General features: G+C 47.6%; 1 protein-coding gene across 3 annotated transcripts in view; it reads left to right on the forward strand.

Moving 5' to 3' along the window:
- Positions 1-593: 593 nt before the first annotated feature.
- SYN3 (synapsin III) overlaps positions 594-27,594 on the forward strand; it is a 491,622-nt gene continuing 464,621 nt past the window's right edge. Inside the window, exon 1 of one of the 3 annotated variants that reach the window (XM_027541855.1) lies at positions 594-725. The gene's annotated coding sequence lies outside the window, so the exon portion shown is untranslated. Of the gene's footprint in view, positions 726-6,594; positions 6,958-27,594 lie in introns of those variants that run through there. The other 2 variants (XM_027541857.1, XM_027541856.1) reach the window with 2 other exon arrangements.

A 27,594-nucleotide genomic window follows, 5' to 3' on the forward strand; every position in this document is an offset into this window, starting at 1 on the left:
TGTCAGCAATGCTGCCCCTCCAGCCCTGGAACGGCTTTTATTCTTCATCTCCTTGTTCAAAGTGGCCTTCAAGACCACCCCATTTATAGCGTCCCCGGCCCCCTTTCTTATTGAAATCACCCCACCGATAATGCTCACAACAATCTGGCATTACCTTTTTATTTGTTTATCTGCTTATAGCCTGCCCGCCCCGACCCCCACCTCGTGCAAAATCCGTGAGGGCGACAAACTTTGTGTGGTTCCCCGAGGCACGCCTGGCTCTAAGTGCCTAGCACAGGGCCTGAGACATCTGCTGTGGGATTTCTGGAGTCTCCCAAAGGCCAGGGAGGGTCAGGTGACTTTCTCAAAGCTGGTTTCCAGGGACTCTGCACTCTTCACACTCCCCGAGGGGCGTCTAGACGCTCTTGGGATGGAGAATTATTACCTTTCTCGGTTGCCTGAGCTTGGTGAGAGCTGAGTCTAGAAGCACCTCACCACTTGAAGGGGCCGAGAGCCGGGTAGCCGGGAGGCAAGAGGGGCGCGAGGGGCGCGAGGGGCGGGGCCTCCAATGTGCGGAGCCTCCCGTGGGCGGGGCCTGGCTGCCCGAGCCAATGGGGCCCCGCGGCGAGGGGAGACGCTCGCGCGCCACGGGGTGCGGAGGCTGAGCTCCGGGACCCCAGTGGATCCGCAGGCGGGCGTCGCGGCCAAGGCACACCCCCGGCTCCGGGTTCCTGGCGGCTCGCAAGGTAAGCAGAACCCGCAGCGAAGTTAATACTTTGTGAGGTTTCTGGTAACAGGGAGTCCCCGCCACCTCCCGCCGAGGCTGCTGGTGGCGTCCCGGCGCCAGGCTGCGTTCCCAGGCGCTCCGGCTCTGTGCCTGCGGGATGCGGGCGCGCGGAGGGGCCCGACAGTGGGCGGAGGAGCCGGCGCGGCAAGCTTCCTCCTCGAGTGCTGCTGCCAGCTCGCCGGGCCGACCCTGGGACGGACAGGTGTGCGTGCGGGGCACGCCTGAGGGGCCGGGGAGCCAGAGGGGCTTCGGATAGTGGCTTCGAAGAGAATCTCCACCCAGCGACTGGGCCCGGGGAAGAGCTTGCGGGGAACTGGCGACCGCAGAGGCCGGACGTCTGCTCTGCCTAGATCTGCAGACGCCTCCTGACCTGTTGCCCCCGGAGCCAGGGGTCAGATTCATCATGCCATTTCTTATTTCTAGGTCTCTTAGAGCTCAGAGAGGGGGAAAAAAAAAAACAAAACTCAGAGTGGTTCCTTGGCCAAGCTAGGGCAGAGAAATTAGTGCTTTATGGAGCGCCTCGTGTATTTATTCTGCGTTTATCGGGTTCCTATTGTGTGCCAGACAATGTGCTAAACCCTAGAGTCAGGAAGAAGGGTGTTGGAGGAGTCCCTGGGACTAAGAAGGAGAACAGGAGAAACAGTTATAATGCAGTGTTGTACAGGGGATGTTACGTGGAGAGGAGGACCATGAGCAAGCCAGGAAGGCTTTCAAGAGGAGGTGACTATTGAATGGGGACTAGAGGAGTAGGAGGGTTTGCCAGGGTGAAAGCTGTGTGGGCTGGGTGTGTGTGTGTGTGATGGGATAGCAGACTGGGGTGTGTGTGTGTGTGTGTGATTGGATACCAAGACTGGGGTAGGGGGTCTGTATGCGTGTGTGTGTGTGTGTGTGTGTGTGTGTGATAGGATAGCAGGAATTCCAGAGATTTTCCTGTGCAAAGATGAAAAAGTCCAGTATCCTGACTTAGACCATCAGTTAATCCTATGTCAGCTAATCAAATAGGACTGGGGCTTTTGTGGGGAGGAAATGAGCTGTCAACATGGCAAGAGCTAAAACATGCACAGACCTTAAAATGCAGTCTTAGACTCTATAGATTTTTGTCCTGTGATCAAGGAGGGCAGTGAAAGAATTCTGGCAGCTCTATGGAAATGGATGGAGATTCGAGCAATAGAAAGCTGGTAAGTTGCAGTTAATATTTTGGATGTGGTTGTAAATATTCTGGCCCCTAAAGGCAGAAGTGTCTGCCCCAGAGCCCTGCTCCCTGGCTTCCAGGCATGGATCATTCAGGCATGGAGACATTGCTCATGTGATGCTTTCCTCTGCAACCTACAGGTCATTTTCATATTGTTTCTGGAGGTTTTGACCTGGACCTTGTTGTCAGGGGTGCCCCCTGGAGGATGGTGAAGGGAACCTCTGCCAGTCGTTTCTGATCTGGTTTTCTCTCTATGGGCTCTTTCTGTCTCATGGAGACACAGCCTCAGCTGTTAGAGGCTGTGGTGAAGAGAAAAGTCTTGACAGGGAGTCACACCAGAAAGTCACTTTAGCCATGTGCCTTGGGGACATTATTAACCTTTCTGAATCTCAGTTTTCTTATTTAAAAAGGAAGTCATCATCCCCACCTGTCATAGGTTGGATTCTAAGGGAAGAGACTCAGAGGCTCTGAGAATTGGGTGTAAGTGGATTCTTGGGGAATGGTCTCACTCTCCAAGGGATGGATGGTGAGGAAATCAGGATGGGGGCAGAGGGAGAAGTTGGTCAATGATGGAAAGCAAGAGAGGCCTCAGGTGATCTGAGGCTGGGGGCCAGGCCTTTGAAACCCCATGTTGATCAATTAGTGGGGGCAGACTGCCTCCAGGGAAGGGGGCATAACTTTGGGTGTCCCTTCAGCAGGATGGTTCCTGAAGAGGAGCTCAACTGTGAGCTGTGTGCAGCCAGCACTCCCAGAAACCAGCATGGGGAGTGAGAGGTGCCCTCTTCTTAGAGGGGGTTGCTGAGAGCTGTGCCTGGGCAGCTGCTTCCCAGGGTGGGCTTGGGAAGTGGCCGAGATACCAGAGAGAAGGTGCTTTGCGCTGTGCCTGGTGAAGAACAGAAGCATTTCTTTCTCTCACCTTTAAACTCTTGACTGCACTTGAAAATGGATTTTGGAGTTTGAATTGAGTCGATCAGCTTCCACAAGGAAAGAATCTTTCCTGATAATGACTACAATGACTACTATCCAGTGTCTCTTATGCATATGCATTCTCATTTTACAGTCAGCCCATTGTTTTCTAAAACCCAACAGAGTAGGTGTCCTTCTGCTATAAAGTAATGACCACAGCAAAAAACACAGAACTTGTTTCAGTCTGTGGAATGATTTCATTGGTGAATTGATTAACTAATTGATCAGTAATTAATTCATCAATGTGCACTGAATACCTCCTAAATGGTTGGTACTGTCCTCAGTGCTGGGAATACAGTTTAGTCTATTAGGGGAGGCAGAGACTGACATTAAATGCTTTGATTCCTTCAAAGCAAATACTGAAGAATGGACTGTTGCATTACATAGCCAGGGTGTGATGGAAAGTAATAGGCCATCTTCCCGCTGGAGTCTTTCTCACCATTCAGTTTCAATATAACCTCCTCAGAGAGGCCTTTTGGATCATCCGGTATAAAGCAGATATCCTCCCTTTTATGCCCCCTTCACCACACTTGCTGATTCATTGTATTTACTTCCCTGTAATTGGTCCTCCTTGCTACACTGAGGGCTCCAGGAGGTCATACCTCACTTTATCCCAGCACAGTGTTCAGCACATATTTCTTGCATGAGTGAAGTTAATGAAGGGTAGATCCACTTAGAGGAGTAGTATCACCAAGAAGTGATATTTACACTGAGATCTGAGGGATGCGGAAGGTCCAGCAATGCCAAGGTCAAGAGGCAGAGAGAACAACTTGTTCAAGGACCTTGAGGTGGAGGAATGGAATCCAGCATGACTGGAGAGCAGCCTGAGATGAGTTTGGAGAAATAGATGGGGCCATGGAAGGCCATGCTGAGCTTGGATTTTACTCAAGGTGCAATGAAAACTCAGTGAAGGATCTTAATGACCTAGTAACAACCTGGTGTTACATAATTGCTTGTTGTCTGTCATGCCTCCATAAAGAAAAGTGCCCAGTAAATATTGCTGAAGTGAATGGATGATGTGGTTTATGCAGCTCGCGGGTAAAAAAAGGACTAGGAAGAAGAATGGGATCTTGGCACAAATGAGGAGTTTGGTGAGAGAGGTGTTGATGTCCTGGCTGCAGGGGAGCAGTGATACTGGAAAAGCAGAAGGAGCTGTATTGGGGGTGTTAAATGGACAAGACTTGCTGATACATTCGATGTCAGGATTATGGGAAAGGGAAGGATCAAGGGTGACCCCCCCCCACCCGAGGTTTATGGCTCAAGATTGGATGCCAGCTGTCCATAAACGGGAATGGATGAACAAAAATGTGGTATGTATTTACAATGAAATCTTACTCAGCCATAAAAAGGAAGGATGTCCTGATACATGCTGGGCTTCCCAGATGGCATAGTGGTAAAGAATCCGCCTGCCAGTGCAGGAGATACAAGAGATTCTGGTTCCATCCCCGAGTTAGGAAGATCCCCTGGAGGAGGAAATGGCAACCCACTCCGGTATTCTTGCCTGAAAAAGTCCACGGACAGAGGAGCCTGGAGGGCTATAGTCCATGAGGTCATAAAGAGTCAGACATGACTTAGTGATTGAGTATGCACTGATACTTGCTACCATGTGAATGAACCTTGGAAACATGTTAAGTTTAAGAAGCCAGACACAAAAAGTCACATATTATATGATTCCACTTATATGAAATAGTCCAAGTAGCCTAATCCATAGAGGCAGAAGGCAGATTGGTGTTGGCCAGAGTTTTGTGTGGAGAGGGGAAGAAAGGTAGACAGGGCGTGACTGCTAAGTGGTTTCCTTTTTGGATGGTGAAAATATTTTGGAACTGGATGGAAGTTGTGTTTGAACTATACTATGAGTATACTAAATGCTACTGAAATGTATACTTTAAAATGGTTAATTTTATGTTATATAAATTTCATCTCAATTACCAAAAAAATAAAAGATCAATAGATAGGAGCACCAGTCAAAGAGTGGTGGTGAAGATCAGGGGGAGAAAATGTAAATGCTGTCTTGGAGATGTCCAAGACACCCACACAGGGACGAGGGGGACCTCCGGCTATTAAGAGGGGTGTCAGCACTTTGATGCCAGCTGATAATATGGATGAGATTGAGGGAGAAAGTGCAGAGGAGTGCATCCAAACTCCTATCATTCTTTAAGTTGATCCTCATAACACTACCTACAAGGAAGTTCTTGTAGGTAGTTATGTAGTTCTTGTAGCTTCTGTTCTTATTTTCAGATGGGGAAACCAAGGCCCCCTGAGAATGGGCTTGCCCAAGGTCAGACAGTTTTGGACCTGTGGTTCCCCTGGCTTCCAGTCCTTTGCCTTTCCCGCATCAGGGTGATGCTGTTTAGAATTTGAGTAAGGACCTTCCCTCCCTCCCTCCCTCCCTCCCTCTTTCCTTCTCTCCACCCCTCCCTCCCTCCCCTCTTTCCACAGTCAAGACTGAGTGCTCACATGTGGCAGGTACTGTGCTGGGTCTATGTTGGTGAAGGTACAAATGGCTGTAATTAATCTTGTGGAATTTACCTGGTAAGCAAGCAGTGAGGCCACTGATGCAGAGGACATAGGAGCCTGGACCAGGGGCATCTCTCCCAGATTTGGAGGTAGGAGGAGGCTTCCCAGAGAAAGTGACAGCTAAGCAGAGATTTGTAGCAGAAGCAGAAGAACTGAGCCTAAGAAAGAGAAGGGTTCTCTGGAAGGTTCATGATCCCTGAACACCTGCTATGGGAATTCCCTTTCTCTTCACTCCCTAGTTCTTCCTGCATCACATGTTACTGGCATTTTCCAGCTTATCCAGGAGGTCTATTGTTTCTATAACCCTGGAGGCAATGAGTAGGCAAATAGCTTGATTTGATTTTGGAAGCTTCAAAAGAGGAGTAAGATAGGGTACAAACAGTCTGACTTTCAAAGCCGGGCTCTGTCTCTGAGCAAATGACTTAGTCTCTCTTTTTATACCTATGAAATGGAGCCAGTCACATCACTGCTCAGCGCAGGAAATAAGTGAGATGATATAGTAATGCATTGGGCATGTAACAAATGATCAGAAAAATCTCATCTCATTCCTTCAGAGAGGAAGCGTTTCTGAATAGGCCAGTGGTTTCCACACTCTGAACACTGTTTAAGATACAGAAATCCATGCGGGCTTCCCTGGCAGCTCAGATGGTAAAGAATCTGCCTGCAATGTGGGAGGCCAGGGTTTGGTCCCTGGGTCAGGAAGATCCCCTGGAGAAGGAAGTGGCAACCCACTCCAGTATTCTTGCCTGAGAAATCCCGTGGACTATAACCCTCTAGACAGAGGAGACAGGTGGGCTTCAGTCCATGAGGTCGCAAGAGTCGGACCTGACTTAGCCACTAAACCATCACATACTTCTCAAGAATCTGATTTGGATGATTTGGGATGGAACATAGCAATCTGTATGTTTAGAAGGCACCCCAGATCATCCTGGTAAAAGCATGGTCCAGGACCCATAGGCTTGGACCAAATGCTTGAGTCTTTGCTGTGATGTTCACGAAAGGGTTAAGCACCTAGAAGTAGATAATGCCTTCTAGGAATTATTAGCCAATGGCAGTGCTGACTGGTGATGTAATGTCTTTGGCTGGCACTCCATTGGTTAAGTGTATTGTTTTTCTTGCTTCAGCTGTGTGAGGAGCAAAGCTGGAGCCCAAGGGTTAATAATTCTGTGGCAGCACACAGAGCTATTTTTCTCCCAGTCCGCTTCTGCTGGTCGTGAGCGTGGAGCATGGCTCAGCTGGCTGTTGCCCTTCTTCCAGTAAATAGCTGCACCTTCCTCCCTACCTCCTCCCAAGCAGAGCACATGTCTCCATAGTACTACGGAGGGGGAGGAGGGTGATCAGAAGTGTTTAGGGAAGAGAGAGCCCTTTCAAAGTTATACAGGGCAGTCTCTCCTTGCCCCTGGGCACGGGCACAGCTCCAGCTGCTCTGGCCTGCAGAGGTCCCACTGGATGAACTGCTAAATGGTCACCTGCTTCTGAGCATTGTTCAACCTGGCAGGATCCTCAGAACCAGGAGGTGAGCCCCCGGTTTTGGAAGGAAGAATGGGCCTGGAGGAGAAGAGCCTTGGGGGCAGCGGGAGGGAACAGCTCTAGAAGGCAGGTTGGCACAGGCTCCATGCAGAACTGCCCCCACATGTGGTGTGAGCTAGGCCAGGACGGTCTCCCTCTCTGTTTATTTGCTCAAGAACACCATGTGAGGCTTGGATTAGGGGGCCGCTTGGTGGGGAGTGTGCTGACAAGACACTGTTCACAAGCCTGCTCTTGGTGTAGCTTTCTGCCCAGTGCTTCTGGAAGAGAGATGCTTCTCTCTGTTAATCTGAGGCAGGAGGGGGCGCATCAGGTTAGCAGTATCTCCCCAGAGCCAGCTGTCACCCACGCCCCTCCTTGTCTTATTGGGGCTCCCTCTTCAGTGCTCAGTTGAGTGCCCTTGATGGACTCTGGGCTGAGGTTTCCAGGAGTACCTAAATGGCCTCAGGGATTTTTGATTGTGTCTTTCAGGGGGACCTTTGGATCGCTGGCCCTTGGGTGTGCCTTTGTGGACTGGGTCATGTTCTTAATGTCCCGTGCTGGGCTCCGGGAGCAGGAGGATTCTCTTTGTATTATGACGGCACAGTTGGGGGGTTGTGCCATTTGTGTTTCAGAGGGCGTGCGTTATTGCCTGGACTTGAGACTTCTCACCTTGCTCAGATGGGAACCTAGTGCAGCATGTCTCCCTCAAGGTGTACAAAGTGAAAAAAGTCAAAACGGGGAGGGGAAAGGGGACTGGAGTAACTGGGAAGGGCTGCTAGCAAGAAACTCTGCCCTTCATCTCACAGGGAATTCAGGGAAACTTTGCATTTCATAGACAGACTGTGACTCTACATCTCTTCTGCAGCCCTCGCCAAAATTTGTAAATAAAAAATACCGTTGCTTTTAGAATTTGGTTTTATTTGGAGTGTCCCTATTTTCTTTAAGGAGAGCAGAGCCTGCAGAGGTTTCTGTCTGTGTCTTGTGTGACCCTTGGCGTCTACCACCCCGTGTTCTGGACCAGGCTTTATTGCTGAAGAACACGTAGGTCCTTGGGCAGGTCCTTGCACCTCTCTGAGTCTGAGTTTCTTCATGTGTCAGTCACAGAGGTGGGAGGGAGTTGAACTAATTGACTTTTAGAGCCCTTCCTCTCTGGCTGTCTGTGCTCTGGATCATGAAAAGCCTCAGGATCTGAGTCTGTTGATTAAGTGGATGACTGCTGAGGTGAAGGATGTTTGCACAAAGGAAAACGTAGCATGTGTCCTCTGGGTGCAGGGGGCTTTACACACATTTTAATGCATCACCCTCCCAGTGGGCCTGGGAGGAGGTAGAATAAGCAATCTAAAGATGTGAAAATCAAGGCCGAAGGAGTTCAGTGATTTACCCAAGATCATCACTCAGTGAATGTTGACACTGGCATTTGAACCTGTGCTGGGGTGGTGGTTCATGGTAGAGTAACAAAAGAGCTGGAGCTGGAGTCTTTGTCTACCTCTGGCTCTTGGCATGCTCTCCATTCTTTTGGAAATTACCAGTGATTCTTCAGATCAGCCAGTTCAGTCAGATTATTGTGGATTATCCACTTTACTGTCTGGGACAGCAGATGGTCCCTGGATCTGGAGAGGACCCTACAGTCCATTGGATCAGGCCCCTCAGTTTATATCTGGGAAAATGAAGGTCTAGAGAAGTTACGTTACCTGTTTTATATCACTCAGTGAGTTGATACATGGTAGAGATGGAGACCAAGACACCTTACCTTAGGTGTGTGAAGTGATATTATTATTAAAGAGTATTTTTAAACCTTCATTGAGAACTTTGGGATCATTTCAACTGAATTATCCTTACCTCCAGGCCCCTTTGAAGTGCCAGAGTGGAGGAAGGCTCAATGAGCACCTCCTGTGGGCTTGACATTGAGGCAGGTCTGAGACATGGATGGGGTAGTAAGTAAACAAAGCTTGAGACCTGGTCAGTTTCCCCAGAGAGACTCAGGATGCAAGCTGTGTTTCGGGAGAGTCTAGTTCATGGGTCAGCAAGCTTTCCTGGTGGGGAGGCAGCTGCAACCCTCACCCTCTACATGTGGCCAGCACCTAATTGTACACTGTAAGAACACTGGCCACATGACATGTGATCTCTGTTCTTTGTCTTCCTAACTAAGCTGCATATTTCCAGGGCACAGCTCCCAAAGTGTAGAACCTGATCAGTGGAGCCTCCTCGTGGGGAGGTGGGGGTCAGTATCTTGGATGTGCAGAGATGAACACCCAGAAGTAAAAACCATCACTTAGTTATTTAAAAGCGCAATGCAGATATGTGACTCTTTTCTTGATCACTATAACGTTAAGAAAGAATCATCCTAATACCAGGCTTTGAATACGCTAATGATCATCATAGGAAAGAGGGGTTATAAATATTCTGCAGGGCTAGAAAGCAAAGCTAGCAGCCGGGGGTGGATGTGGAAGGGAGTGGGTAGCAGGTAAATGGAGGAAGAGTGGCCTGAGGATGGCAGTGGTCCAGTGGGCAGGAAACTCCTCTCCTTGCCAGCATCATCAGAAACGGCTGGTAACCGTCAGGCGTTGCTGCCCTGGCAAAGAGTAGCACTTAGTAGCCTCTCTCTGCCTTTCTTGATCTATGATCTCTCGATTATTAACCAGGCAGGAGTAAACAAGAGGAAACCAGGAGGTAGAGAAGAGTTTTGTCTTACTGATATTTAGATTCCAGAGCCAAAGTATGGGGGTAGAAATCATTCATAGCCAAAATACCCTTGAAGATGTTTTCATTGCCCCTCAAATTGCATTTTGCCTGGTTTCTGTGTATGCAACACTGAACAATAATTCCTGTGCTAACTAGTGGGTAAAACCCTGACCAAGACTAAAAGAACTAGCATATAAAAAAAATTTATATGCAGTTGTTTGAGTTTCACACTGCTCTGTTTTTGAGGTAAGTTCAAAATTTCTAACTGGCATGAAGTGGGGGGTAGAGAATTCTCAGGTGTTCTTGTTTGCTTGTAGGATTGGTACCTTTGTTTTTGGATAAATAGCCCTTAATGCTTCATACATGTAACCCATTTAAAATGATGATGAAAATTAAGTGAGATACTAAACGTGAGCCCAGTGACAGAGCAGATGCTCAGTACACTTTTACTGGAAGTGCTCAGCATCTTGCTTTAGCAGATTTGCTGATGCCGACCTTTGAGAAGTTTTAGTGAAGAATCTAGGTGTCCGGGCTGGCGTTTCCTGTTTGAGGTTGGCATGTCTGCTTGGTTCCTCTGGACAGTGTCCACCCTCATGAATATTGCTTCTAAAATTCAGAGTGGGAAAAGAATCAGGTTTGATGTTCCACAGGCCTGAGTTCAGAGCACCAGTCATTACCTATAGCTGTGTGACTCTGGGCATGTTACCTAACCTCTCTGTGCCTGGCTCTTTTCATGTATGAAAATGGGGCCCATAGAGTCCACCTTGAAGGGTGGATGGAGGATTAAATAGAACTTTTAGAGAGTGCCTGGAACATAGAGAGTAGGTGTCCTTTAAGTGCTAATTTATTCCTTCTCCTTGGAATGGTGTTGAGGAGAGGTGGTATATTTTTTCTTTCTTCAATCTCACCTCCAACTTCTTTGCACATATTAGTAGCACTTCTAGATAGCTTTTTAGAAGCCCTGAGGAAACCCCATGTGGCATTACTCTAAGAATGAGGGTGCTTGCAGCCTTGCCCCATCCTAGCTCATCCCAAGCCAGGTACCTAACCAAGTACTGGAAGGCTGCACTTAGTAGGGAGTTGTTGAGTTAATTCATTTTTAGAACACTGATAGCTTAATTAAATAGTCTGGACTAAGGCTGCTTTACTTAGGCGCCAAGTGGACAGGTGATTTGAAGGATACTGCAAAGAAGTCAAAGTATGCGGATACTGCAAAGAAGTCAAAGTATGCGGCCAAGTTCAATGCATTAGGAATCTCATCACTAAATGTTCATCTGCTGGGTTTAATCACTGATCATTTAACAATTATTTGTGGAACTCTCATCTTGTGGTAGGCAAAGCCCTAGGTACTGAGGATGTATTGATGAATGGTACAGACAAGATTCCTAGCCTCGTGGATCTTATATTCTGGTGGGAAATATAAAGTGCATACAGATGTGAGTTAGTGATCATGCTATGAATTAAAATGTAAACAGTATAAGGGCAGGGGGGAATGCCATTATAGAAAATTCAGTTTAAGAAGGTCTCTCTGAGAAGTTGACAATTTGAGCAGAGGCATGGAGGAAGTTTGGAAGTGAGTTTTGGAAATACCTGTGGGAAAGAATTTCAGGCAGAGGGAACAGCAGGGGTGCCTCAGGGTAGACAGAGAGACACAGAAGGAAGAGTTTGAGAAGATGTGGCCCGAGAAGTATCTGAAATACCCGCACTGGTGGAACTCATGGGCTGTGGAGAGAAGTTTGGATTCTGTTCTAAGTTGGAGGGTTTTTTCTTTTAAGTTTTACTATTTTTCTCTATTTTCAGCTGTGCTGGGTCTTTGTTGCTACATGTGGCTTCCTCTAGTTGCAGCAAACGTGGGTTACTCTCTAGTTTGCGGTGCACAGACTTCTCATTGCTGGGACTTCTGTTGTGGAGCGTGGGCTCTAGAGCGCAGGCTCAGTAGTTCTGGCTCACGGGCTTAGTTGCTCCACAGCATGTGGAATCTTCCTGGAGCAGGGAGTGAACCCGTGTCCCCTGCATTGGCAGGCAGATTCTTAACCAATGGATTACCAGGGAAGTCCCTAAGTTGGAGATTTTGAACCAGGAGGTTACATGATTTGACTTCTTTCATTTGCTTTAACTTTTTTTAATTGCTATATGGTAAAGTAGACTTTGTGTTGGTGTACAGTTCTATGACTTTTAACAGATGTATAGATTCATGGAACTACCAGCACCTCAGTGAAAATACAAACTGTTTCTTTGTCAGAAACATCCTTCCTGTTCTCCTTTTATAACCATGAATACCCCACTTCTGACATTTGGCAACTACAGCTGTACTTTCCATCACTACCGTTTTGTCCTTTTGAGAATGTCAGCTAAGTGGAGTCATACAGTATGTAACCCTCCGAGGCTGGCTTCTTTCCCTCAGCATAAGGTCTTCATGATTCGTTCATGTTGTTGGGTATATCCAGAGTTTGTTCATTCTCATCGCTGACTAGTGTTCCATTGAATAGACATATCACAGTTTGTCCATCCATTCACCCCTTGAAGGACACTTGTTTCCTTTCCAGCTTTTGGCAATTAGGAATAGAGCTGCTATAAACATTTGTGTTCAGGTTTTTGTGTGAAAATACATTTTTGCTTCTCTAGGATAAATAAATACCTGGGAGTTGGATTGCTGGGGCAGATGGTAAATTTACATTCAGTTTTATAAGAAACTGCCAAACTATTTTCCAGCATGGTTGTAGCATTTTGGCATTTCCTTAAGCAGTGTATAAAAGTTCCCGTTGCTCTGTGTTCTTGTCCGCAGTTGGCATTTTCAGTATTTATTTTAGCCATTCTGATCATTTAGTGGTATCTCACTGTGGTTTTAATATGCCTTTCCCTAATGGCAAACGATGTTGAATATCTTTTCATTCATGTATGTTTTTTCCCTTTTTGTGTCCTTTTCGGTCAAGTGTCTATTCAAGTCTCTTACCCATTTTTGGTTGCTTTTGTGTTTTTTACTCTAAAGTTTTGAGTTTAATTCTTTGTATCTTCTTGATGTCAGTGCTTGCTTTATCTGACTGCGTCGGGTCTTAGTTGCAGCACTTGGGATCTTTGTTACATCACGCGGGACCTTTCCCTGTGATGCACAGACTCTAGCTGTGGTGGATGGGCTTCGGTAGTTGCAGTGCGTGGAACCCGCGTCCCTTGCATTGCAAGGTGGATTGTTAACCCCTGGACCGCCAGGGAAGTCCTTCAGTGCTTTCTTGAATATGTGTTTTGTAAATGCTTGCTTTGTTTTTAAGGAATTATTCTGAATGGTGTGTGAAAAGGAAGTTGTAGGGGATAGGGATCAAAATGGAAGGATCAGAGAGTGGACTGTTGCAGTAGTCCATGGGCAGAGATGGTGGTAGTTTGGACTAGGGTTATTGGGGTAGAAGAGGTGAAAAGTGGCAAAAAAAAATATTTTAAAAGTAGAGCTTTGTGAACCCAGTGACGCATGGAATGTGAGGAAAAAGAGGAGTCCGGCATGGTAAGGTTGCTGGAGGTGCTGAGAGTTTAAATATAATTCAGGCATGTTCCCTGCCCTCAAGAAGCTCACAGTCTGGTGACAGGAGATGTACTGTAAGCAGTTCGACTGGCATATGAGCAGGTATCTCTCAGAGTCACATGAAAAGGACTTGGGGAACCCAGATGACAGGGAAGTTGCTAAGAGACAGTGGTGCAAGGCCAGCTCTCTGGGCTGTAGACTTAGTGTGTGTTGGGAGTCAGCTGGGGAGGTTGGTAAAAATGCAGCTGGTTGGACTCCCACTCACTAAAGTAGGAGGCCTATGGTCAGCAAGCACCACAAATCATTCTGTGTTGGTGATTGGCCAACTACACTGTAAGAAACTCCTGGGGGAGCTCACTGGGGTGACTTCACAGAAGTAAGTGTGTTTGAGATGGGGTGTCAGTGTTGAGTAGAAATTCTAACTTGGAGAAAGAGGGAGAAGGGGCAGACAGGCAGAAGGAAAAGCAAAAGCAGAAGCTTAGAGGTGGTAGAAAATAACTGGAGCTGAGAGGAAGTGTAGATTGGGTGATGCTGCTGCTGGTTGACCAAGAGTACATGTCTGTATAGTGATGGGTGGGAGTCCTGTGAATTCGTGTGCTCAGTGAGTCTGAGGGGATTGCAGCAACTCAGCAGCTCCCCATTTACTAATAAGGGGCCCGCCACAGTGAAAGGTACCAAGCAATCCAAGAGTTAGGTGCGCAGAGGGGCAGCTGTGCTTTCCAAGGCTCTCGTGACACAACCTTTGAGGAAAGCTATGGCTTCAGTGGGGCTTCCTAGGTGGTGCTAGTGGTAAAGAACCCGCCTTCTAGTGCAGGAGACATGAGAGATGAGGGTCCAAACCCTGGGTTAGGAAGATCCTCTGGAGGAGGAAATGGCAACTCACTCTGGTATTCTTGCCTGGAGAGTCCCATAGATAGAGGAACCTGGTGGGCTACAGTCCCTAGGGTCACAGAATCGGACACGACTGAAGCGACTTAGCATGCACACACGTGGCTCCAGTGAACGAGCTGGTGGACCGTGCAGAGGTTTGCGACAGGATGCCCTGTACCCAGTCCTACCACGGCCCTTCCTCAAAGCTCACAGACTCTGCATCTCCTTCTTGCACACCACCCTGCCTGCTTTCCAAGGATGCCAGAGCCACATCTTCCTGCAGCTGAACTACCAATTTATTGCACATTCGCTGTGTGCCAAGCTGCGTTCAAAGCACTTTACGTAAATTAACCCATTTCATTCTCACAGCAGACCTCTAGATGAGATAGAATTATTATCTCTGTTTTTGGGTGAGCAGAGTGAGATAGAAAAATGAATGGCAGGCCCAAGGTCACAGTGCTGGGAAATAGAAGAGCTGGCGGGGGTATTAACCCAGGTTGTTCTGACTTCAGAACCCAGGCTTTTAACTGTTACGCTGCATAAACCCTCCAGGGCATCTGCAGAGTATGAGGAGAAGCAGGAGTAGCAGCAGTGCCATGCATATCAATAGAATAGCTACGGTTGTGTTATAGAGTAGTGTCACGGTTGTGTTAACGGTGTCGTCTTAGGGTTATTCCACATAGGGACTATTTCAGTGATAAAGTTTCAAGTTATGAAGGTTTTTCTTTTCTGATTTTGGCCTTTGGCTTAAAACTTATTATTTTTATTCTATCTTGTCTAGTTAATAAGAAACAGTATGGTATACCTTTTTTGAGGTTTGAAAGAGCACCACGTGAAACATCACAATACATGTTACCCCTAAAAGTTGCTTTGTTTGGGAATGTTCACCCTTATCCTAGATGACCCTCGATATTATGTTTTTAGAGTTCTTCTAAATCTGTCTTTCTGCTCAACTTTTCCTGCATCCGGTAGATACTCTATTGTCCTCCAGCAAAACTCTGATTTACCGTGTGTTTTTGACTGAAATCGGGGAAGGCAAATGACACTGACAAATATACATGCGTTGTTTCCTAAGCAAGAATCAATAGAATCTGACTAATCACCCCCCCACACACACTTGAATGTGACCCCCATGAGGTCAGAGATTTGGGGGTTTTTCCATTGTTACATCTCCAGCACCAACTGGAAAGGGTTGGCCCATGGGAGGTGTTCAGAAGATACTTGTGAGTCAAAGAAACAGAGTGACTCCATCCCGTATTGTTTCTTCGATGTCCCTAATGTTATAAACTGTTTGAAGACAGGGATTATATCAGATTCACCTCCATACAATCCCATAACAGAGCGAAGGGTTTGTTATGGGCGTGGGAGTGAATGAAAGGGATGCTTTGCTACTCTCTTCATCTGTCTCCTTCATAGACAGACATGCACAACAATCTCCTTCATAGATCACTGTGAAACCCTCCTTCCTGGTCTCCCTGTGTCCATTAGGTTTCCTCCAAATCCCATTTCCATAGCATATAGTGTCAGAATTTTTTTTTTTTTAAACACAAATGTGACCACGTCACTGCCCTGCTTAAACACAGCAGCTGCTTCTTGCTGTTTGTCCAAGCTCTTCCACATGGTTCTGAGACCCTTCACGCCCAGGAGGCTGAAGCTCCAGCTCCTCTCCCACCATGGCGCCCTTTCACGTTATCTCCACTGCTTGCCTCCCACACAGTCTCATGCCTTTGCCTCCAGCAGCTCAGGGGTCCTTCTCCATCTCAGCTACTTGAGGTAGGATCCAGAGAGGGGAGAAAGGCTGAGTTCTAGCCTGACTCCTAGCCAAGATTCCTCACTTGACTCTTCTGTAAAATGGGATGTCTCCTGCCTGGGGCGGGGTCTGGGGGGCTGTGGGATCACTGGATTCTTTCCTCCACCCCTAACCCCCTTCTGCAAGGAAGAAGATGCTGAAGCACTGGGGGGCAGGGGAGCTGTGGGGGCTATTTTCATGCCACGTTCTGAGGCCTGTGAAGGTCTCCTTTCCTGAGAAGGACTCTGTCTCCAGGCAGTTTCAAACCCCCCAGGAAAGAGTTTGAGAAAACCTTTTTGTGATTTAAAAAAAAAAAAAGTAAGTGGAGGGGAAAGAGAGCACTGGTGGGCGTGAAGGCGAGTCCAGCATTCCTGCAGCAGTTGGACCAGCGAGCACAGCGGAAATGACTGTTCTGTGTGGGGGCTGGAGGCCCCACCATGAACATCTCCATCCACGCTGTGCAGAAACCTCCCCTGGTCTGCCAGTGCCAGCAGGAGAGAACCAGAGGGCCGAGCTCTGGAAGGAGTCACGGCGGCTGCCCGGGGATGTCTCGGTGGAAATCTGATGCCAGGATAGGAAGGCTGTGCTTCCCGTGGGCGCGTCCCCCTGCCTGTCACATGTCATCAGTCCTGGGGTATCATAGTGCCTGGCTTGCGGGGGCATTACTGCTGCTTGGCTGAGGCCAGCCGCTTCCCCAGCTCAGTTGCTCCTGAAGAGAGAGGAGTAGGGAAGAGAAACAATCAGACACAACTCGTGGTTAAAGGCCTAGACTCTGGGATCAGACCAACCTTGTTAGACTTCTTCAGCTTCTCTGCTGTGTGACCTCAGGCGAGTGACTGAACCTGTCTGAGCCTCGGGTGCTTCAGCTCTAAAATAAGGATACTAGAACCTTCCTTGTAGGATTACTAGGAGTATGGGACACAGTGAAGGTGCAGGTAAATGCTCAGCTGAGTGACATGTAGCAAGAATTTTGCCCATATTACTAATATCAGTGGAGGCTGACAAGCATTGTTAGAAATCAGGATAAGGGAAGGCAGAGAAAGAAACCACTTTTCTGTGTCTTGCATCTGAGTTCTTCAGAAAATGTGCATCTGAGTTCTTCAGATCTGAGCTCCTCCTCTTAGAAATGAGAGAAACTCCTGGGTGGAGAAGTGACGGAATGACGTGTGGGGCCACATCCTGACCCCACACTGAATCATGCTGACTACTGGGCAATTTATTGTGCCCTTCTGGCCCTCAGTTTCCTCTGTGTGAAAAATAGATAATAACGAGATTCACGTTCGGACTAATTGGTTTAATATATAAATAGGGCTTAAAACAGTACCCGACACACAGACAGCATTGTATAAATACTATTTATTACAACAATATTTATAATATTGTTGCTGTTGTATTTTATTGTTACTGTGATTACTGTTAATGTTATTGCTGTGAATTGCTATTATTCTTATTATTACCATTACTGTCATTTTTATTGTTCGGGTCACACAGGGAGTCCGTGGTGGTAGCTCCTACCTCTTTTAGTGAAAATCTGTGCTAGCGTTGCCCTCCCCTGCTCCTTTATGCGAGCATGAGGCTGCCGGGTTCTCTAGCCTGCGAGAGCAGGGACAGTGTCACCATAATTGCAGCTGAGCCCACTGTTCCTGGAACTTTCTGAGCCAGTGCCAGGACTCAGGCTCCCGAAGGTGAAGGACACTGCAGAGGCTGCCAGAGTGCTGCCTGGTAGGTGTCAGGCTCTCATGGAGCACTCCATTGATACTGATGTCAGGATTATTGGGAGGAGGGGGGCCAGCAAACCAGGGTATCACGTGGTTGAAGGGCTGCATCTGGAGATAGACTAGACTGATCTAGTACATGATGTCCTGCCAAGTCCTGAAATCCCTGAGCCTCGGTTTCCTACCTGTAAAATGGGGCTAAGAGTTGTATTTGCTTTACAGGGTTATGTGAGGATTAATGAAGTAATGCTTATAATTAAATTAGCTCAGTGCTTGAGTAAGCAGTCAGCCACGTAGCGGTTACTAGTATTTTTAATTTAGGAGAAAAGTATTCCCTGGAGAGGGTGAAATGAGTGGTTGGCAAGTAGGCACTAAAAGCCTGAGAATCTTGTATTTTAATAGTGATATTGGTGGAGTCATTAAAAAAAAAAAAACACCAGCTGAAGACTTGGTGACCTGGACTTGCCTGGCCACTTGAATGCACACAGTAAGTCACTTCCTTGTCCATACCTGCCTTCCACATCAGGCAACAGAGTCGTGAGAGCAGGGGTGTCGTGGTGCGTGGTTCTGTGTGGTTTCACAGGCATCCCCACCTTCCCAGGTCCAGCCCCTCCAGATAGTTGTTTCTGTTGGGATATCGCTCATACCCTCATTGGGGTCGTGGGATCCTGGAGTTCTTTGACAGAGGATTACCAAGTTCTCAGGGTGCCAGTCTTGCATCTGAATCTTATGTGAGGTGTCAGGAGAGGGCTGAGGGGGTGGGGTCTGGCAGGAAGTAAAACCATTCCCAAGATAAAGAAGATGCCGCGGGAGGGTGGAAGGAGATTAGGGGTCCAGGGTGAACAGGAAATGATCAGAGAAGAGCTCTGGGACAGTGGCATTGGACTTGAGAGCTGGATGACAAGGCCGAGCTGGGAAGAACATTCTGGGCAGAGGGAATGGGCAAAGGGAACAGCATGTGCAAAGGCCTGAGGGCAGGGGATGGTGCTGGGGAAGGAGGCTGGCTTGTTTGGGAAACAGGAAGGTGGGTGGTTTGATGCAGAGACTGAGTGAGGGAAGGGCCCAGACGATGTTGGCCTGCAAGCTTTGAAAGAAGCTTGAATGCCATCCACAAGGAGGGCATGATACTGGATGCTTGGGGCTAGTGCACTGGGACGACCCAGAGGGATGGTATGGGGAGGGAGGAGGGAGGAGGGTTCAGGATGGGGAGCACATGTATACCTGTGATGGATTCATTTTGATATTTGGCAAAACTAATACAATTATGTAAAGTTTAAAAATAAAATTTAAAAAAAAAAAGGAGGGCAGGAGTCAGAGCTGGGGAGCAGGTGGGGAGACAGGGAGGCCAGAGGAGAGCTTCTGGTTTGGTGCAGGAAGGCAGTTTGGTACAGGTGAGGGATGAGGGCAGCTCACACACTGATGGTGATGGTGATGGTGGAGTTGAAAGAAGTAGATGGATTCAGAGGCTTCCTTGGGGATAAGAGCTGGTGGTGGCCTGGATGTGGGAGGCTCCACAGGGAGGAATCCTAGCATCTCCCCACATTTCTAGCTTAAACCACTGGATGGGGTATCTGCTGAAATGAGGAAGATGGAAAAGGGACAGTTTGGGTAGGGGTGAAAAGTGAAAGTGTTAGTCGCTCAGTCATGTCTGACTTTGTGATCCCAGAGACTGTACCCTGCTAGGCTCCTCTGTCCCTGGGATTCTCCAGGCAAAATTACTGGGCTGCATTGCTATTTTCTTCTCCAGGGGATCTTCCCAGGAATTGAACCCAGGTCTACCTGCATTGCAGGCAGATTCTTTATTGGGTGGGTGAGATGGCAGGAAATCAGGAGTTTGGGTTTGGACCTCATAAATTGAAGATGCCTCATAGCACGCCTTTGCTCTGCGGAGTGAACTTGCTAAATTCCTCATTAGAGCAGCACCTGGCCACCAAAAGCACCGCCAGCCTGGCCGTCTGCCCTGAGGAAGCTCGGGCGGAGGCTGTGGGAGCTGAGTGACCATGATGAGTGCCTCAGTGGCTACCGCCTGGGCCCTCTCTGTGTCTCCCGGACTGTTTCTGTCTTAATCTCTGTCTGTGTCTTTCCCTGTCTCTCCGTCTCTGTCTCTCTCTGTATCTCTTTGTCTCTCTATTTCTCTCTCTCTCTCTCTGTGTCTCCTTTTTAAAAATCTATTATTGGAGTATAATTGCTTTGCAATGTTGTGCTAGTTTCTGCTGTGCAACAGTGTGAATCAGCTATAGGTATACACATATATGTCTTTCTGTCTCTGTTTCTCTGTCTCCCTCCTCACCTGTGAATACCTTCATCCACGTGTTCCGAGTGACTGGTGTTTCCCTCCCTGTCAGCCCTTCTTTTGTATCCTCAGGTATGCTGCAGACCTGAGCAAGCTTCCCAAAGGTCTCCTTTGTCTCTAGGAAGGTTCCTTATTTAGCTCCATGAGTTTTCTGACCCAGTGGACGGGAATGTGGCAGCTGGTTCCCAGACCTTGGCCATGCTGGCGTCTCTCCTTGACTCTGGGTACCTGGAGCTGCCTGGCACCATCTCTAATGCCAGACTTGGTCCCTACCCCACATCCACAGTGATGGGTGTGTGCCAGCCTCTGCAGGGTCACAGAGCCTTAGTCCTCATCAGTTGGTGAGAATAGTCAGGAAAGCCTCCTCAGAGGAGAAGGGGATGAGCTGAGTCAGAAATAACCAGCTGGAGGACATAGGAAGGCAAAGGGAAGGTCGTGCCAAACAGAGGAGACAGGGGTGTGACACCACTGTGTGGGAGGCAGGGCAGAGAGGAGGGGGAGCCCCAAGGGCATCTGTGTAACTGAGCTAAGGTGAAGGCGCCCAGGAAGACAGATTCCAGGCTCCCAGAACCCCAAGGGACCATGATATGATGAAAAATCAGTAGATCCCAGACAGACCTGGGTTTGGATCCTGATACCGTGAAGGGGCAGTGCTGCCTAGTGGTTACCGCGGTGCCCACCAGAGCTGCATTGCCTGGGTGTGAATCTCAGCCCTGCCCCTTGTCAGCAGTGTAACTCTGAGCTTCAGCGTCCACATCTGTACAGCACAGGTGAGAATAGCACACCTGCCTCATAAGGCTGAAGGAAGGATGCGTGAGTTCATAGGGACAGGTGCTTAGAGCAGTGCCTGACAGTCTAATGATCATTTATAAACTGAACACATGTCTTGTTGTCATTGGACTTCAGTTTCTTCTTCTGTGAAATAGGGATGATTGTACTTCCTGGGCAGGGTGCTTGTGAGGCTTAAGCACCATCTGCAGGCATCTACCTGCAGTCCTGGCTCCCCACAGGGACTCAGTCAGTGGCAGCCACCACCACCAGCACCACCAGCACCACCACTATCATGGTCGTTATGCTTCCCTGGCGGCTCAGACGTAAAGTGTCTGTCTGCAATTCTGGAGACCATGTGCGATCCCTGGGTCAGGAAGATCCTCTGGAGAAGGAAATGGCAACCCACTCCAGTACTCTTGCCTGGAAAATCCCATGGACAGAGGAGCCTGGTAGGCTACAGTCCATGGGGTCGTGAAGAGTCGGACACGACTGAGCGACTTTACTGTACTTTCACTTTCATACTTCCGTGTCGGCTGGTTTGGCACAGAATTCTGGCTCACTTACTCCCTCACTCTGCCTTGCAAACATCACGGATCACCCAGCCTGGAGACTGGAAATGAAGTGCTGTCTAACAGGGCCACAGCAGTCCTGGAAGCCTGCCTGCCTTTTGCTGGGCAGCAGTGATTCAGATGCTCTTCTGGCCATGCTGGCAGCTGTGTTGTCTGCTTTTTCCCAAGTGATGCAAGAGGCCAACACAGGGTACTCCCTGAAGCTGGTGCAAATTAGCATCACACAGCTGACTCTGGGCCCGACCCTGACAGGGATACAGCTATGATCAGCACAAGGAGATCCCGATACCATTCCCCGCTCTGTTTTCTCCATTCACTTGGAGTTGAGACTGGAGAGGACAGGACAGGTTCCTGGGTGTCACGGTTGGGTTCCCTGTGTGGCCCTGTCTGTTTGTTATCTAGTCTTCGTCTTAAGAAGGCAGCATGGGGTATTTAAAACTGGACCCAGTTTAGAATGAAAAAGCCTAGAAATGATATTGTGCAATATGTCTTCCAAACCACTTGTGGTTTTTACTTTATTTTACAATAAGTTAACATCACTAGACATTTCCTTAATTTACTTTGAAGGGCACACCATGGGCAGCAATGAGAGGGGCCAAAGATGACCATTTAGCTCCAGATTTCAGCTTGTTTGGATTTTTGACAATGACCTGCAGAGGAAAGTCTTGATAAATCAGAGACAAGCCCGTGTGACTGTCAGATAACACCAAGCCTGTGTCCAGTCTTGTTTGCTAAATGTCAGTATTCACCTACATGAACATTTTTTGTGGCATTTCTCTATTTGGATATATGCCAAGGTGCGGAGGGTGATTTCTTCTTTTTTTTTTTTTAATTTGATTTTTATTGGAGTATAGTTGCTTTACAATGTTGTGTTAGTTTTTTCTATACAGCAAAGTGAATCAGCTGTCCATATACATATATCCCCTCCTTTTTTTAGTTCCTTCTCATTCAGGTCAACGCAGGGCTACAAGTAAAGTTAAGTAGAGTTCTCTGAGCTGTACAATATGTTCCCAATAGTCATCTGTGTTATACATAGTATCAAAAGTGTTTATGTGTCAATCTCAGTCTCGGAATTCCTCCCATTCCTGGACGGCTTGTGCTCAGTCACTTCAGTGCTTGGCCACTTTGGTGGTGTGTCTGAAGCACAGTGTCTGACTCTTGGCAACCTTATGGACTGTAGCCCGCCAGACTCCTCTGTCCATGGGATTCTCCAGGCAGGAACAGTGGAGTGGGTTGCCACGACCTCCTCCAGGGGATCTTCCTGACCCAGGGATCGAACCCACATTGCAGGCAGATTCTTTATCCCTGAGCCCCAGGGGGAAGCCTCCTGCCCAGGTGGGTTCTAATAACCTACAAATCCTGTCTCCAAAGCCCCAATTCTTGGCAGGGGATCCACAGTGTCACACCTGTGGGAACCAGAGTGTTGCTTCTCACAGGAGATCTGGGCCCCTGTGAGTGGATATGAACTCATCAAAGACAGCACACACTTTCATGTAGCTGTGGCTGGAACAGAGCTCAGAGGATGAAAGGCCCGGCGGATCTGTTATGTGGAAATGGAGCTGTTCCCTCGGCAGATGCGTGTTTGACCTTTTTTTCAGGAAGTTAAGCATCTCTTAGCTCTGCAACTTGAGTGGCACATTCTTTGAGTTCGAAGGCTCACCCACACTGCCTGTGCTCATCAATATATGGATGAAGCTCAGCCCATGTTGTCTCCATGAATTTTTAAACTTTCTGCCCAGGCAGAAGGAGTTTTAAACAGTTGTTAATTACCCAAACTCTGGTTCCAAGTGGGGGAGGAAAAAGAAAAAATTTTCAGCACTCATTGAGCCAAAGATAGAGAGAATTTATGAGTCTTGGTATTTCTTCGTAGAGAAGGAGTTAACTAAAAAAATGAAATTGGTTATGCCCTCCTGTTACTCCAGGTGTGGCCCAACTTAGGCTTATATGCATCCACTAGGATGGCTGCTTCCTCTTACACAACTATACATTTAGTCTTCGCAAACAAAAGATAAGGAGGGTTTAATTTTGGTCCTGTTATTTAAAGCAGGTTTACTCAACAAATATGTATCGAGCCCCTATTATGTGCTAGGCACTTTTCTAAGTGCTGGAGATACATCAGTGAACAAATCAGAAAAGAGTCGCTGTTCTTTGGGGGCGTACATTCTATCAGGGAGCAGAGAACCAACAATAAGGAAAGCAAAAAAGTAGAGTATGTAGTTTATAGAAGGTGATGCATGCTTGGGAGAAAGGAACAAGTGGAGTAGAGTAAGAGAAATCCAAAGAAACAGATGGTTTAACCTCAGGTGGTCGGGAGAGGCCTCACTGAGAAAGTGACATTTGACCAAAGATCTGAAGGAGATGAGGGAGGAGCCATGCAGGTATCTGTAGAAAGGATGCTGCAGGTGAAGGAACAATGAGTGCAAAGGCAACTGGTGATCAGGAGGTTCAATTACTGGATTTTTTCCCCCCTAATGTTCTAAGAAATGTACCAGGCCTTGAATATTCCTTATCTGATACCCCATTGTCAGAGAGCCAGGTATTAGCCCATGAAACATCATGCCAGCAACATTTACAGTGCAGTTTAAAGGTTAAAAAGCAATTTCCTGTGGATCGATGGAACTGTTCTCTACCCTGGTTGAGGTGGTGGCTTCATGAATGTGTTAAAATGTACTCCCCAAAAGTCAGTTTTACCCAGCACTAACTTAAAAACATGAACATGTTGAAAACCAGTTTAGCGCATTTTATTTCAGTCTGCTAATAAAGACATGTGGAATAGGGAGGGCAGAGATTAGCACCTCCATTTTGCAGACCAAGAACCTGTGGCCAAAATATTACTAAGCTGCCAGAGACAGACTGGGCTTCCCAGGGGGCTGAATGGATAAAAAATCCTCCTGCAATGCACGAGGTGCAGGAGATGCAAGTTTGATCCCTGGGTCAGGAAGAGCCCTTGGAGGAGGGCATGGCAACCCACTCCAGTACTCTTGCCTGGAGAATCCCATGGACAGAGGAGCCTGGCAGGCTATAATCCATAGGGTCGCAAAGAGTCGGACACAACTGAAGTGACTGGGCACAAGAGGCAGACCAGGTCTCAAAGTCCGGTCCATTCAAAGCCTGTTCTCGTGTTTACAGTATCTCGTCTGATACTGCAGACCCTGACACACTGCATCCCAAACAAAAGTGGACCACCCTGCCAGACCTCCTGGCAGTGGGAAAAGAGACAGGCAATGGAGTTCCAGAGTCCTCAAGTTTAAGCTTAAGGCTCATTGTCTCTGTCCAGCTGTGTCCAGCACCAGAGTGCTAAGGCTAGGGTCATCCCTAGTTGGGGGTCTTACACTTGAAGAATCCTTTTTTTGTTTTCAGTAAGGCATTGTTTTTTTTTTTTTTTTTTTGCATTGTTTTTTTAAGTGTGAGGTTCACAACAACTTGCCAGCAAGGTAGAAAGATTTCCTTATACTCCCTGCCCCATCACATGCACAGCCTCCCCCACTATCAACATCTCCACCAGAGTGGTGCATCTGTTACAACTGATGAATCAAAATTGACACATCTTAACCACCCAAGGTCCATAGTTTAGAGTTCACTCTTGGGCATTCTATGGGCTTGGACAAATGCCTAAGGACATGTATCCATCATTATGGCATCATAGAGAGGATTTTCACTGCTGTGAGTATTATACTGTAAGTATTTTCACAGATCTTCTGTGCTCTGTCTCTTCATCCTCCCACCAGTGTCAGATCTCATCCCCCCCCCCCCCCCACCCCGCCACCTTCCCACCCCCTGCCATAATCCCTGAAGCCATTGACCATTTTGCTAACTCCATAATTTTGTCTTTTATAGAATGTCATATAATTGGAATCACACACAGTACATGGCCTTTGCAGATAGACTTCTTTTGCTTAGTGCGTGGTGCTCAGTGGTGTCTGATTTTTTGAAACCCCATGGACTGTAGCCCGCCAGGCTCCTCTGCCCATGGAATTTTCCAGAGAAGAATACTGGAGTGGGTTGCCATTTCCTGCTGCAGGGGATCTTCCCGACCCAGGGATCCAACCTGCATCTCTTCTGTCTCCAGCATTGGCAAGTGGATTTTTTACCACCGCGCCACCTGGGAAGCCCCTTCTTTTGCTTAGTCACAGGCATTTAAGGTTCCTCTATGTCTTTTCATGGCTTTTATAGCTCATTTTGTTCTGATTTTCTGGAGCTGGTCCTCAACGAGGGTCCTTCTGCTCAGTATTGTTCGAGCAGCCAGAATGAGCTCGAGTTTGGTTTAGAGGCAAAGGAAAGGTTAATCCTTAAATCAGAGGGTGGAGAGGTGCAAGCTTGTGCACTAGAATACACGCCTCTCAAACACGCCACGGGCAGGGCAGCTTTGTAGAGTTTTTGTCCACATGGAGGGAGGCGGAGTTCTTGCCTGGCGGCTGCCGCTGTACTACTCCCCACTGTTGAGATCAAAATGTGGAGCTCAGTGCTTCTGCATCTGGCCCAGTGTCACCATTTAGAAGTGAGGTGCCGAGAGCAGTGCTTCTGCACACGGCCCTCTGCCGCCATCCTGAAGTGAGGTGCCGAGTGCCGCCATCTTGAAGTGAGGTGCCGAGAGCAGTGCTTCTGCACACGGCCCTCTGCCGCCATCCTGAAGTGAGGTGCCAAGTGCCACCATCTTGAAGTGAGATGCCGAGAGCAGTGCTTCTGCATGCGGCCCCCTGCCGCCATCTTGAAATGAGGTGCCGTGTGCATTATCTCTGCACACAGCCCGCCAAGCTCTGAAGTGTAGGGTGCAGCCACTTTGCACTGGGAACCCTGGGCTGAAGAGCCGGTTAGGGGGCTTCTGCAGGCAGTTTCCTGTGAGCAAGTGAAACTAGACTAAATGCAAAGGAGAAAAAAAGGTTAGACTTGACTTTATTAGGCAGATTCTGTTTTGATTTCTCAGAAATTGTTAATGGACTTTGCCAGTGAGTTTCTTCCTAGTACTAAATATTCACTTGCCTGGATGTACCACAGTCTATTTATCACTTCTGAAGAACATTTGATTTCTTGTGAAGTTTTTGCAATTATGAATAAGCATCGTGCTGTAAACATCCTTGTGCAGATTATTTTTGTGTGTGGACATACATTTTTTAGCTCCTTTGGCTAAATACCAAGGAGCATGATTGCTGGATAGTATGGTAGGAGTTTATTAAGTTCTATAAGAAATCACCAGACTTGCTTCCAGAGTCAGTGTTACCACGCCTTCTCACTGGCCACAAGTGAGGGTTCTTGATGCTCCACATCCTCGTCAGCCTCAGGTGTTGCTGGTGTTCCAGATTTGGGCTATTCTCATAGGTGTGTAATGGTGTCTCATTGTTATTTTAATTTGCATTTCCCTGCCAACTGTTGATTTGGGGCATCCTTTTGTGAGCTGATTTGCCATCTGTGTATCTTTGGTGAGGTCTCTGTTAAGGTCATTGGTCCATTTTTTACCTTAGTCTGTGAAACAGTGATAGTATTGATGGAGGGGAGGAGACAATATTAAAGATGTTTGGGGGGACAGAATTGACAGGACCCGGTGACTGAGTGGCTGAAACTGCTGAGGCATAAGGAGGAGCAAAAGGTGAGATTCAAATTCTGGCCAAAGTGAGTCGATGGTTAGTGGTACTTCTGGGAGGAAGGGGAGGCCAGGTACCAAAAAATCATCTGAGGATGAGCACAGAAATGAGTCTGGGTGTCTGAGTCAGTGAGACACCTGTGCAGAGATGTCCACTCTCCTGAACAGTTCATGATCAGTTGCTTATCTTCATGATCAGTAGCTGGTGCTGCAATGGGGCAGTTCTCACTCTATGGAGTTGTTTATGCTTTGATGCAAAACCTGCAGCCATATGATTTATACCTTATTTCTGTTGTGTGGCTCCATTAACAAGTGAGAAGTCTCCAAGCTTTTAAAACCTTCACAGAAAAGTCTTCCCACCTGCTACAGTCTCCAAGAAGTAAGCCTGCAAAGTTGCTTGATATTGTTATTGTTGTTCAGTCACTCAGTCGTGTCTGACTCTTTGTGACTCCATAAGCTGCATCACACTAGGCTTCCCTGTCCATCACCAACTCCAGAAGCTTGTTCAAACTCACGTCCATTGAATTGGTAATGGCATCCAACCATCTTGTCCTCTGTCCTCCCCTTCTCCTCCCGCCTTCAATCTTTCCCAGCATCAGGATCTTTTCTAATGAGTCAGTTCTTTGCATCAGGTGCCACAGTATTGGAGTTTCGGCTTTAGCATCAGTCCTTCCAGTGAATATTCAGAGTTGATTTCCTTTAAAATTGACTGGTTTGATCTCCTTGCAATCCAAGGGACTCTCAAGAGTCTTTTCCAGCACCACAGTTTGAAAGCATCAGTTCTTTGGCACTCAACCTTCTTTATGGTCAGACTCTCACATCCGTACATGACTACTGGAAAAGCCATAGCTTTGACTCTACAGACC

This window comes from Bos indicus x Bos taurus, chromosome 5 (genome assembly GCF_003369695.1).
Source record: "Bos indicus x Bos taurus breed Angus x Brahman F1 hybrid chromosome 5, Bos_hybrid_MaternalHap_v2.0, whole genome shotgun sequence".
Lineage (NCBI taxonomy): Eukaryota > Metazoa > Chordata > Mammalia > Artiodactyla > Bovidae > Bos > Bos indicus x Bos taurus.